This window comes from Callospermophilus lateralis, unplaced genomic scaffold (genome assembly GCF_048772815.1).
Source record: "Callospermophilus lateralis isolate mCalLat2 unplaced genomic scaffold, mCalLat2.hap1 Scaffold_197, whole genome shotgun sequence".
Lineage (NCBI taxonomy): Eukaryota > Metazoa > Chordata > Mammalia > Rodentia > Sciuridae > Callospermophilus > Callospermophilus lateralis.
The window spans coordinates 2,015,805-2,029,747 of NW_027512977.1; the positions used below are offsets into that span (position 1 = coordinate 2,015,805).

The following is a 13,943-nucleotide window of genomic DNA, read 5'->3' on the forward strand; positions in this document are numbered from 1 at the left end:
AACTGTTATGTTTCATTTACTGCAGCACTAGAAATGTTTAGATGTACACCAGAAACACGTGATACAGTCACCTGAGCCTCAATCCAGAGCAACAGGATGGGACCAGGGCTGGCAGATTTGGAACCACTTACTGGAGTCAGAGTTGAGGATGTTGCTTAAGAGCCTGTATCATTTCATTTGCCTTCTACAGTCCAGAGGACAAAAGGTAGAAACTCCCTAAGGTCATTATCAGTACCTAATGACAAACTGGAAATGAAACCCTAGAGATCAGAGCTATCATTATCACAGAATATGGTTTAGGACATATTAATGAGGAACACTATTCTATTTCCTGATGGATACTACTAATTCATGTAAACTATGTGATACTTAGACATAATGTCAGACTTCAGAATTTGAGAGCTGGGTATGATGGCATAAGCCTATAGTTCTAGCTAATTAGAAGGCTGGAGCAAGAGGACTACTGGAGCCCACAGGTTCAAGACCAGCCTGAGAAACACAGCAACCTCTCCCACCCCTAATATTCAGAATTTGATGTCACTCTTACTTTGAGATAAATGCCATTTTCACTTAAAATTAGACATTTGCTTTCTGGGAAAATAAAAACTCTGAAGAACAGATGGTCCCTGTTAATAGGAAAGGTATAATAAAGTGGAAAAATTATGATTCCCAAGGAAGAAATCTGAATTCTAGTCCTGATTGTGCATGCAGCTTTGAAATATGTGCAAACCACTTTCTCTAAACCTGAGTTTTCTCATCTGTAAAATAAGGGCATGGAATATTACTATCTCCAAGGTTCCTTGCAGCTAAGATCCAGATCAGGAAGGACTAATCTTGCCACTCTTTCCATGCTATGCTCTTCTGCCAAAGGCAGGGCCCCCTTCCTAATGTTTCTGTGCAGCCTGGACAAATTTTGGAAATGAACCCCTGTCTGCTATAGGACAATGCATTCATCGAAATTCTAGTTAATATATTTACTCCATGTCAAGGGAACCTGGAACATCAGATGAAAATCCATCTTTCCTCTGTCCTGTCTTAGCTTATTCTAATTCTTGTGCCTGAATGGTCAGTGCTTCTACAAGACACTCAGCAGCATACACTCAGTAACACTTATTCCATGTAGCTGCCTTTCCAAAATGGAAATGATGCACCTACCCCTTACCCTCCTACATTCACAGTTGCTGAATATAAAATTACGATGTGTCAGGCACTTCTACACCTTACCACCCATCAACTCATCTTTACATCTCTAATTGCAGTTTAACTGCAAAGGATTTATAGGTAGCTAGATAGGTCAGCCAATCAAGATAGAAATCACACCATGAATCAGTAGCATACTAAATATACATTTCTTACCTTACGCTTATTGGTAGGACACACATAAAGGTAGCTCAAGATTGTCTTCAAACCCACTTTATCATTCAGCTTCTCATAGGTTGTCCTATAATCAGTTGACCTGTAATTCAATGGAAGCTTTAATGAGGACAGAAGTACACGTCACTGGGCTACTTGTCCTATAATGCATGTTTTACATAGTAGAATGGTTCTCCGGAGGTTTCTAAATGATTCATGTAGTATATAATGATGCTTAATTATGTACACAGTAGCATCATGTGAGTGGTTAGCATTTGCATTTAAATTGAATTGGTAAAAATTAAAACTCCATCTCTCTGGTGCTCCTTAATGTACGCACTTTGCATAAAGGATGTGATTAATTTAAGAAGATTAAGAGATGAGGGTGTTCCTCGAATTGACCAAAGAAATAAACAGCTTTTAGGCTAGCTATGACATTTCTAAACTTTTGCTTTATCTTTGGTACAGTGGAAAAGCAGGTTCTCCTGATTTATCTACAAACTGTGTTTTCTTTCATGAGTCATAGGATATACGGTGGGTTAGTCCCTTCAAAGGTCATTCAGTCTTTTTCTATTATTTAAGAGCAAGGAAATGTCTTAATAATAAGTGGAATTTCACAACCTTCCCGATGGCCTTTTCCAGTGTTAAGCAACCCAGAGTGAGCAGGATGTTACCACTTGGCACTGAAACCATCTTTCTTGTAGATTCTCTAATCTTTATTTAGCCACTGGTCAATAACTTATGACTTCAGATTAAATACATGGGTTTTAATCATTATCTTTATGAAAGTCTACATTGTATTTTGAAAATTTAATTCCAGTAGGTCATCCTGAAACCATGTGCAGTGGGGAATGATAATCTCTATTTGAAGACAGTAGTTGTAGAATGAAGGTGACTATTTAACAGTAATAATTGAGGTTCAGGAACAGGACATCTGGGATTTGCATCCAGGAATCCTGGCCCTAAGCCCTAGGTTATTTTCATTTTACCTCAGCATTTTTTTCTTTCTTTCTTTAAAAAAAAGTAATAACATTTCCTCTTCATCTCTTTGTTTCACAAAGCCAATTTCCTATGAAATTTATTCAATCATTCACATCTGTGGACCTCCTTAAACATATCAAGACAGTGCTAACTGCCAGGATATAAAAATCTGTCCTCTCAAGTACCTAAAAGGTAATTTCAACAGGCAGAAATATAAAGAAATAGTTATAATGTGCTAGACACAATGACAGAGATATTAATAATAATTAGAAGACAAAGTTGGTTTAATCAAAAGAGAACAAAAATGGGGTCATTTAAATTTGCTTTGGATCCTGATAAAAACTACAAATTCCTACAGGCCATAATGATAAATAAAGAAATTCTTTTTTTTAAACAATCTAACTTCCATCCACAAAGAGTCTACTCAGAACAAAACAATGGAGCAAAAAAGTTGGATGAAAGTATTATTGGAATTAAGATTCAATTCTGCATTGAAATTCAAGACATTTCATCCTAAAATTTATACTCAGATGGCAAATACAAAAAGTCTCTACTTTGAAAGATCTGGGTAAATTTCCGTATCATTGAGGAATGGAGTGATATGTTAAACTTCTTCCAAGAACTATGAACCTTGACAATGCACAGGAGTTTAAAAACAGGAAGTAGGGTGAGCATCTTCAACTAGAAGTCACCTGGTACAAGGAGGATACATAACTGGTTTCTTCAGGACTAGTCCCCACATTATGATAGTCATGAACATGGCTTGATGGCCAAGAACATTTGAACAGCATCCCAGAGATCTTTCACAGATCATATTTGAGAACCACATGGAGATTTCTGAACATTCTTCTACCACCCATCTTTCCCTTCTCAAATTCACAGCAAATGTGAGGAGATTTCCTGCAAATTTCTAAAAAAAATCTAAGATTTCTTTTCTCATTCAGTCCACTCTTTTTGTTTTTTTTTTCCCCACTCTCAGGCTCCCCTTTCTGGCCAACATTTTCTGTCTACTAAGATTTGCTTGTATCCTAAATGTTGTTGGCTTTTTCTAGCTTTTTTATTGTGTAGTTTTTCCTATTCAATATCTGACTAATATTTACAAGTTCAAGAACAAACAAGCAGATGCAATATCTACTTGAGAGTTGGTGGGAGGCAGATGAAATGTGTTCATACTTCTACATTAATACATTTTGCCTAGTGAGGTGGAAATAATACAACTTCATTGGATATGAGGGGATGATTCAAATTTTCTAGGGGAATAATAGGAAAGAGGGCTAGAGAAGTAGGGATAGCCTACAGAGAGTGAGTTTCTTAGAATTTCTATTAATTTCTACTAGTGAATATATTTACATTAATAATACCATACACTACAAAGGCAAATGAGTATTACTTTTTAAGCAATCTGGGAAATCATCTTCCGTGTGTATATATGTGTATGTGTGTGTGTGTGTGAAATAAAATGTATGATTGGGTCTCTTATAGTCTGTATGCAATCAAATGAGACACTGAATCAACAGCATCTTTTGTAAATTCAATGAATCCATAAAAATCCTGAGCACCTTGACTAGCATACAATAAGCAACCTATTAATGATAGTTTTTGTTATTTGTTTTATATCTTTTTTTCTTGTTTGTATGTTTTTAAATTTTTTTTGCCCAACATTTACTAAAACCCATAATGTGAGCCTACAAGGAAAATCTCATTGAATCCTATTTTGATTTAGTTTGCTAAGCAGAGAAAACCTTTATGGGGGCTTTTACAACATCTTCAAATGCAGCTGAATTTAGTCCATCAGATTTTGAAAGAAACAGGCTAGTAGTTTTATGTAGGACTTGGATCAGAGACTTAATGGTAAGAACTGGAATGTGAGAGTTGAAGATTTTATGCTTTGCTTTTAAAATAATTTTATCAGAATTCCATTGCTGCATAGGGTATTATGCTTTAAAAAATCTAACAGATAAAATAATAGAAAGGATCCTTCACAAGGTGTTTATAATGGAATCCAAACTCTCACATGCAGAATTTTATGAGATGAATATTAATCACATATTATAAATAAGGAAGACCTTTTAAAATGCAAAATCAGCCAGGCACAATAGCACATGACAGTAATGGCTTAGGAGGCTGAGACAGGAAGATCACAAGTTCAAAGCCAGCCTCAGCAAGTTAGTGAGGCCCTAAGCAACTTAAGGAGACCCTGTCCCAAATAAAACACAAAAGGGCTGGGGAGATGGCTCAATGGTTAAGCACCCTGAGTTCAATCCTCAGTACCAAAAAGATAATAATAATAAAGTAAAATAAAATAAAGGAAAACCAATGTATTTAAGGCCAAACCCACAGAGGTTACACCTTCAATTCCATCCTACCTCTTTCCAAAAGCCACAAGAAGTGACTTGTAGATGGAAAATCAGGTGTATTTAGATAATCTAGTTTAGACTTTCTTAGTAAAAGGAACAAGATCTGAAACTGAAGCACTTCACGGTGAAAACCAAAAACTGAGTTTTTCTCGTACACACTGAACAGGCAGAAGGTCTTTCATGGAGAATCAATTTTTTTTTTTAATTTGAAGTATAAACAGAAATTCTCATAAGAATCTGAGAGCAATGAAAATTTACTTTAAACCTGTATATATCTTTATATTTGAAATGAGTTTCCTGTACACAGCATGTAGTTAGATCCTGTTTCTTGGATCCATTGTTACAATCTTTTTTAACTGGTGCATTTAAAATGTTGACATTTAAAAAGTGATTATCAGTACAGTTTGATTAACACTATTGTTTATTACCATTTTCAATTCCTTGTTCTTGTTCTTTGTTCCTTTTCTTTTCAACATGTTTTCTGCCTTCGGTGGCTTTGAGTGTTTTATATGATTTTATTTCCTTCCTTTATTAGTCTATCAATTATATTTCTTCTTTTCCTTTATTTTGAATTTGTACTATAAATTTACAACTAATCTAAGTCCATTTTCACATAACACTGCACTTCTTCATGAGCAGTGCAATTATTATATGATAGAAAAATATTCCTACATCCTCCCTCTCATCCCTTATATTAACATGATTCATTTCACTTACATAAAAGCAGATACACATAAATAAATGTGTGTGTATATACATACACACACACATATATGGACATCTACAATCAAATATATTATTATTATTTTGAATAACTGATGTCATTTAGATCAATTAAGAATAAGAAAAATGAAAGTTTGTTTATTTTCACTTATTTATTCTCTGATCCTTTTCCTTTCTTTTTGTAGATCTGAGTTTCTGACCTACACCATTTTCTTATCTGAACAATTTCTTTTAGCATGTCTTTCAAAACAAATCTACTGACAAGAAATCCCTCATTTTTTGCTGATGAAGTCCTTATTTAACTTTCAATTTTAAAGGATAATTTTTCAGGGTATAGAAATCTAAGTTTTTGACATTCTCTCAACAAATTGAAATGTTTCACTCCATTCTCTTCTTGCTTGCATGAATCTGAGAAGTCTGATGTAAATATCATCTTTTCTCCTCTAGAGAAAAGGTTTCCCCCACACTGACATTTTTCAAGATGTTTTTTATTCAATTTTGATATCCTAAAGTTTGAATAAGATGTATCTAGGTACAGTTTCACTGAGGTTTCTGGACCTGTGGTCTGATATCTGACATTAGATTGCAAAAATATCAACTATCTTCACTTCTTTCTTTGATTCACACCTTTCTTTCTTCTCCTTCTGGTCATCGCATGGCATATATGTTACATATTCCTAGTTGTCCAACAGTTTTGGAATATTTAGTTCTCTGTTTTTCCCCCCAGTATTTTTTTGTTGTTTGGTTCCAAGTTTTGCAAGTTTCTATTGAGATATCTTCAAGTCCAGAGATCCTTTCCTTACCATGTCCAGTCTTCTAATGAATCATAAGAATCAAACCCAGTGCTTCACACATGCTAGGCAAGCGCTCGACCGCTGAGCCTCTGGTCATGTGGAAAGGGGAGGGTATCTGATAGAGCTGTGATTAGTTCTTGGGCTTTTGCTAAGCCTGTTCCCTATACTGTGATGTTCCTCAGTTTTTCTGTGTTCCTCAGTTTTTCACCTGTCTAGATGAGACATAAGTTTAAAGGGGTCTAGACTTAACCTATTTTCCCATTTCCAGTTGCTTTAGGCTCTCATAAATTCCCAATAGAGTAGGTTTAGTTTCACTAGTTTCTCCAGAGGACGGGTCTTATTGAGAACATAATGCACTGTAACTTTTCAAAATGGTTAAATCCTCCTCTTCCCTTCTGGAAGTCCAGAACATTTTTCCTCCAGCATAATTCTGAGGGGTAGGTAGAGTCCCTAGAGGTAAAATTCACAAAGGCATGAGGTCCCCTATGACTGAGCCTCTGTAGAGGCTTTTTTTTCAAGTTGTTGATGGACCTTTATTTTATTCATTTATTTATATGTGGTGCTGAGAATCAAACCCAGTGCTTCATACATGCTAGGCAAGCACTGTATCACTGAGCCACAACCCAAGCCCTGCCACTAGAGTTCTTAACTTTCATATTTGTCCACACCACATCCAGCAATTTGTTGGCTTCAGCTGAGATTCTCATAACACAGCACTAGTTCCTGTGGAAATTTCTGCTTGTGAGCTTCTACCGTGAGAAGCTCTGATATGGGGCATCTGACTGATGGTGACTCCAATTTTGAGAGCAGCATTTGCCCTGAGACCTTATTCTCTGACAGGTATCAGAGGAGGATTTCAATAGATTTTCTATCTTGCCTACATTTTACTTGTTAATAGGAAAGTGTGGCAACTCTAAGCTACCCATATGCGCAACTAGAAACCAGAGTTCACCCCTGTGCTTCTCAGCTAGAAACATCTGCCTGGTACCCATATCATGATCACTCTGCATGCTGTGAGGACAGTGCTGACAGATAGCAGGTACCTTCTCCATGCAAAAGGCGAAGCAATGCCAGCAATCTAATGGACACACCAAACCAGGAAGCACTGAGCTGCTCCTTCAATAAGGCTTTAGAAAGTATCCACATATCCTGAACTTCTTCATCCCGGAGCCCCAGTGAAGGAAGATGCTCATTTCAGACACACAGAGCCATACTGCCAAGGTCACAAAGCAAAGACTTGGGCTACAGAGGGAGGCATGGGGTCAGGAAGCATCAGGGTATTTACTTAGACCATTGCCAATGAGAAGCCTTGAAAGAAGAACAGTGCTCGCCTCTAAATCATGCAACTGCAGAATCTGCGTTTTGTTTCTTTCCTAAAATCATTAAGGACAGCCACTTTCATGGCTCCCCGTGCATTTGGTGGCATAAAAATAGCTTCCCAAGCTAAAGGCACACGGGCTGCCTCACAGACTCTGCTCCTTAATAACTTAGGACGCATGAGGTTACAGCAGTGAGAATAATTTAGGGTTTGGAAAATGTTTGCGAGTGAGTCGACATTTAAATAACTTCATTATCATTCATTGATAGATTTTTTTTAACCTGTAAGTGCAATTGATATTTCTATTACCATGTTATAACAAACCTCTGCACATTCTAAATACAGTCACCAGATTCCATTAGTCTACCCACTGTCAAGAAAATATCTCCAAATCCATTTTTCATAATACCTTGAGAATATAATAGGCAATCTACATCAGATGATGACATGGGGCTGAAGGAAATTGTCTCCTGCTTTCTAAGGATTGTGCCCTGAAATAGGTTTGCTGTCAGCCTAAACATATAATTTAAATGTTCTGCTCCAACTTTATGGTGCAGCCTGAGCTGAAGGAGCATCTCTCTGTTTCCTGGAATCCCGGAGCTTTCCAGGTTAACTTGCAGAATCAGCTCAGGGGTTTCAATCTTGGATTTAAGGGGAGTTACATAAATTTGATCTAAACATGTTACTATTCTGCCATATTTTATAAAAGTTGTAATGCCACACAAGGTTTTTATTTTTTAATAAAAGAAAGGAACAGGTATGTATGTGCTAATAAGTTTTAAAAGTTCTGAACTTTCTGTGCCATTTTCCTGCCCCCAGATTTCTCTTTATGCTGTATTCTTAATGTTTCTAGTCATAAAGGGTAGTTGATATAAGAAAATTTTATAATGTATTTGATTGGAGTTGTCTATACATTGTTCCAAGGAAATGGTGGCAATATGCTATGGGTAATTTGTCCCATGATAGAGAGAACATTAAAGATAACAGGTATTCTTATCTCTGACATATCTGAGAGACATGTCTATTTTTGAGTATAAAAAAATAACCAACATCAATTCAGATACATAGATCTTTGACTATTTTGCTTAAAAATAGGAAAGACAAGTAATTTATGCAGAGGTCTCCTGTTCAGCTTCTTAGGAGCAGGTAAAAGGTAGACACAGTTTGCTAAATTAGGTGGACATTCTAGACTTCATTCTTGTATGTGCACACACGCACGCGCGCACGCACACACACACACAGATACACGTTTGCCTATCCCCACTCTCTCCTATATGCACCCTCCACTCCAGTTCTATTTCCATGTCCTAGAACACACAATTACTATTTCTACTTGGCTAAAACTTTTTCAGCCTTACAGGTAAATTTACTACCAGCTACTTCTCATAGATGCAGCCTTTCTCACCTTTCCATGTCTTTGTGACCACAGCATCCACTGCTAAGGAAACAAGCTGTATAGCTGGGAGAGGGCAGAGGATATGTATGGCTTCTCACCTTTAAAAAGTCTACCTCAAAGTCACCTTCCTTGACATGCCTTTTCTCACCATGCCAATCAACTCTAAGTCTTTGTTCTTCTATGACACCGCAGATCCTTCTGCAATTGTACTGTCACTATCTATGTTTACAGTTTGGGATTGTGTGCTATTTGACTCCATTCTCTAAGAGCAGGGCTAGTTCATATTCACCCTTTCACCCTTCTTCCTATAGCAATTCATTTAGATACTTCAAAGCTGGACTTAAATATCCCTTCCTACAATGAACCTTCTGACATCCCTCAGCTCAACAGAATTACACTCTGCTTGGTACCCCCCAGGTAACTCATTCGAACCTCTTCCTGTTGATTTTCATATTCATCCATGTCTCACAAATGCATGGGTCTGATCTCTCTCCTGGTCGCCATCTACTGGGAAGCAAAGTGCATTTGTGCTTAGTTTTCTGCATCTCTCTCCATGATTGCAGCTGCATCTTAGAAACCACACAGTGATCAATGTTGCCGAACGAAATTGAACACACTACCCTGAAAAGTTCTCTTCTACTATTAGAAATCTTATTTGCAAAAGTTTATATTAGATTGTTGTTTTTCTTTTTGGAGCATGAAAAAGTCAGGACTCTGTGCCGAGTTTGTATCGGGCAAAGATAATTATGAGACATAAATATTAATAAAATAGGGAACTCATTAAGAAAGAACATATACAAATGTATATGTGAAGTGTATTATATATTAAATTAATTTATTAAATATTGTGCAGAAATATAGCTATGGAAAACATTTAATATACATTTATCAGCAACACAGAGCAAGATACATTAGGGAGAGAAGGGCGTATATCTGTTCAGCTTCATAAAAGGTTTTGTCTTTTGACACATGCCTAATCCGCAGGCATTTCTGATCCAACTGGTACACCATTCATCACCATAATGAGGTCAATTTTCATAGGCTACAACACCCTATACCCATAACTTACTATGCTAAATAGTTTGTGAATCATAGTAGTGCACGTCCACAGAATGCTTAATACATACCACATTCTAGGCTGAGCACTTTACCAGGAAGACCTCATTTCATTCTTAAAACATCCTTTGAGTTAAGTAGGATCCAGATTTTACATGTGAGGAGACTAAGACTTCAAGATCAGTGATTTTCCCAATGCCACACAGCAATAATGAATCTGGCCTGGATTCAAATGAAGCAAGCTTGTTTAATATTAACATGTTTGATCCATTCATTTGCTCACTCACGGGTCAAAAATGTAGGTCATTTTATAATTTCTCCATCCTCAACACTCCCAGTACAATCACTTAAATGTCACAGGTATCCAATACCTAACAGGTTGAACAAAGTATTAAATTAATTTTAACATGTAAGGGAATTTAGTGGTGTTCTAGTCTCTTAATGTCATTTCACAGAGGATAAAAATGTTGACACAAAATTTTAACATGCTTTAACTACATACACAATTTTTGTATACAGTCAGGAATATAACCCAAGGTTTGTAATTTCCAGTGAAGAACACTTTGTTCACCTAAAAATAGTACCATTTATTGAGCACTTACTATATACAAGGCATTTCCCTTACCATATCTGACGTCAAAGCTTCAGGAAAAGCCTACTGAAGACAAACTTCATTGCAGGTGAAGAAACTGAGGCTCAAAGAATTCAAGTGTCTTGATAATGGCAAGGAGAGTTAAGGTTTGAACCCAAGTTTGTTTGTTTCCCATACTACTACCTCCAGTGTAACCTTACATTAGATTTCATTAAAAGCATAAAATATCAATCAGAGAAGGAATTGTGTGGGCTTGCTAAAGAAAGCTAAAATCTTTTTATCATTTTGCTTAAAAAACAAAAAGTTGGGTCCAATCAAACAGCCTACCAAAATACATAGTTAAATCAAGCATGTGATTCCAAACTCATCTATAAGATCAGATTTGTCATTATTTATTCCTGCAGAAAAACATCTGAAAGCTGAGTGATCGCAGGTTACCCTCATCAAATCACCAGAGGCAGACTGCATGTCTTAGAAAGATGAAGAGGTGGGCAGAAGAGAGAAAACCAGATCACTACCTGAGGTAAAGAGCACCATGCAGCAGGCACATATTGAAATTCTTGCTTTTCTACAAGGAGACAAAGCTTCCAGCCAAGAGCAAATCCTCCCCACCATCAGAAATCAAGTCAAAAGAGGATGACTTTTCTGAAAGGTCTGAATTTTTCTGTCCTGCCTTAAAGTCTACAGGACAAGTCATCCTATAGGGTTTTAGAGTTGAATAAACCTGAGAGCCAGTCCCGCTCTTCGCCTGAACCGCTGATTCCTCTTAGCATCTCATGTAGCCTTCCAGAGCCTCAGCTTCCTCCTCCATGTAATGGGAACAAGAATACCTACTCATGACGTTTTCATGAAAATTAAGTGAGACGATAAATGTCAGGCATCGACCTGGCCTCTCCTTGGCACTCTGTTTACTAAAGTTGGATGCTAAATGTCAAGTGCCGGGGCAACTAAAGGCAAAGAGATCCATGAAAACCAGCCAGATCATCATGTCCTTTGATAAATGCAGCATTAAAGATATCATAATGCCAACACACAAGTCAAGTAAAAGCTTCCGCTAACAAATCTTTTAACTCTATTGCCAGTAAGAAAGAGGGGGAGTGGTGAATTGAAATATTCAAATTAACTCCAGCATAAAAATATGAAGAAGAGTTATTAATGCTCATTACCTACTTACTACCTACCAAGGATTTTTTAAAAATTCCTAAATGCAGCACTTTGAAATCCCAGGGAAATAAGGAATAAACATATACACCATCATGCACACACATATGGACAAATATATTTTTTAACACTCTAAGGATTATTATATAAATTTAGATCAGGGCACAGCATGCCTGGGATGAGTAGGGTAGGAACAATATGTTCTTCCTTACGCACCAAGCTCATGACAAATGATTCATACCCAGCACCTTTCATGCCAGAAGATCCCCCCAGGTGTTCCACCAACTCTAGCAATGGTTTCCTTCAAGCAAGAAGACTGCAGTATAGAGGAATCACATCCCACCCACGGATGAGGCAAAACAGTCATGTTTTTACACACCGCACAAGTCCAATGGCTGAGGGGGCAGAAGAGAGAGGGAAGTAGGTGAGTGAACAATCCAGAATCCCTCACCAGTTTGACAGGCAGCCTATAATTACCATACATTTGTACCTTGAACACAGGTGTTATTGTAATCAGAGGCTCTTCTTAGCATTTTTTTTTATTTAAAGGTGAGACAGTGTTAGAGGATTGATTTCCTGTGTCCCTGAATGGATTTATAAAAAGATGGGAGCCCCCAATTTTGCCCTTGGGTTTAAGTTATTGGACTTTCATTCTGGGGGGATGTGAGAGAATTCCAAATAAGTGTAAGGGGTATTCTTGGTAATTAATTTGACAGCCACTGCCCCCACTTTAAGAGGTGGTGTTTCATGTGCAGAGCAAAACAGACTTGTAATGGTCAAGCCACAAATACATAGCACAAGAAATCTATAGACTCTGCTCTTTTTTTTTTTTTAAAGTTGCCAGAAAAGTTTCTTTCTGCCATCTTTCCCTTTAAAAGCATTTTAATCTTTGTGTCTCTTATGAGTTTGGTCCTAGCTTTATTTTGGAGATCTTGGATAAAAACTGTTTCTCTTCTCCAATATCTGCATGCATACATTAAATATAAAAAATAACAATTGTGTGCCATGAGCAGGGAAGAGACAGGAGAGGATAGGGGTGATATCATCCAGAATAAAAGACTTCAGAGGGTAGAAATCTCATCTCATTAGTTAACAGGATTGGACTGTTCAAACATTAAACACTCACCACCTGATTGTTTTCCACATTACCTCAGACTTTCCTGCATATTTTAAGCCTTGACCCTAATAAGCCATACTGGACTTATAAGCACCATTTATTAAAAAAAATATTAAGGGCTGGCAGTGCTTTCTGCCATTTCTTAAGTGGAGGTTAAAATTTGCCAAAGATATATTCTCCTTTTCTTGCTCTTTCCAAGATCTTTCAAGACAGAAACTAAAGTAGAGGTCTAGTGGGTAAGTGATTTTTTACAGCTCAAATTACATTAAAAGCCAGAAATATCTTGAGTCCAAAGTTTTTTTTTTTTTTACTTCTTAATACAACATGACCTAACATGTCTGATGTGTTTAAAATCTCCCCCTAACGCCAGAGCTGTGCATTCATCACTTAAAGAGGGTGAAAGTTATTCCATCAGTCTAAGAAAATTCAAGTTCAAATTGCAGAATTAATTTTTTGGGCCATGATATGAAAGACATGATAGTTAAGGTACAGGATGAGGGCAAGGGTGTTCAGGTTTGAATGAAAAGAATTTCATCTTCAATTATTTGATTAAACCACTCCTAAGAACCATATGAAAATGATAGCCTTTGTCACCAAGGCTGCATTGTAGGGAAAACTCTACTGGTACTCTCAGGACAGAGACATCATTTCAAAATACTATGTATCCTGATTTGCCTTAGTACAAGGAATCTGTGATGATGGATCATATTTTAAAATGCTCACAACTCTAATTAAAAACCGGACAATGAGCACAATAGACAAAAGTGGCAGTCAACAGGGGAAATTTCTGGCTTTTATACGCCCACAGAAAACATTTCCAAAGGTTGTAGTTTGCATAGACTATGCACCTTACAACCTCTACAACCTCAATGACCTGATTGAAGCTGAAACTTGGATTTTTTTTCATTTTATAAGTCTTTGATTTTTAGATTCTTCTTGTCTATTCATAGCAGCTCAAAGAACTTTCCATACTTTTAAATTGTTTTGGTCAAAGCTAGTTCTTTGGTATTTCAGCTCATTGAAGTTTCTGGGTTCAGTTGAAACTGTAATAGCCCCCTCAGAATGCAAACACACAGGGTTTTCAAAAAATCTAAA

The 13,943-nt window shown here is 36.9% G+C and overlaps 1 pseudogene; it reads right to left on the reverse strand.

The window, feature by feature from the left end:
- LOC143388712 (VPS10 domain-containing receptor SorCS1-like) overlaps positions 1-13,943 on the reverse strand; it is a 100,924-nt pseudogene that overhangs the window by 86,179 nt on the left and 802 nt on the right.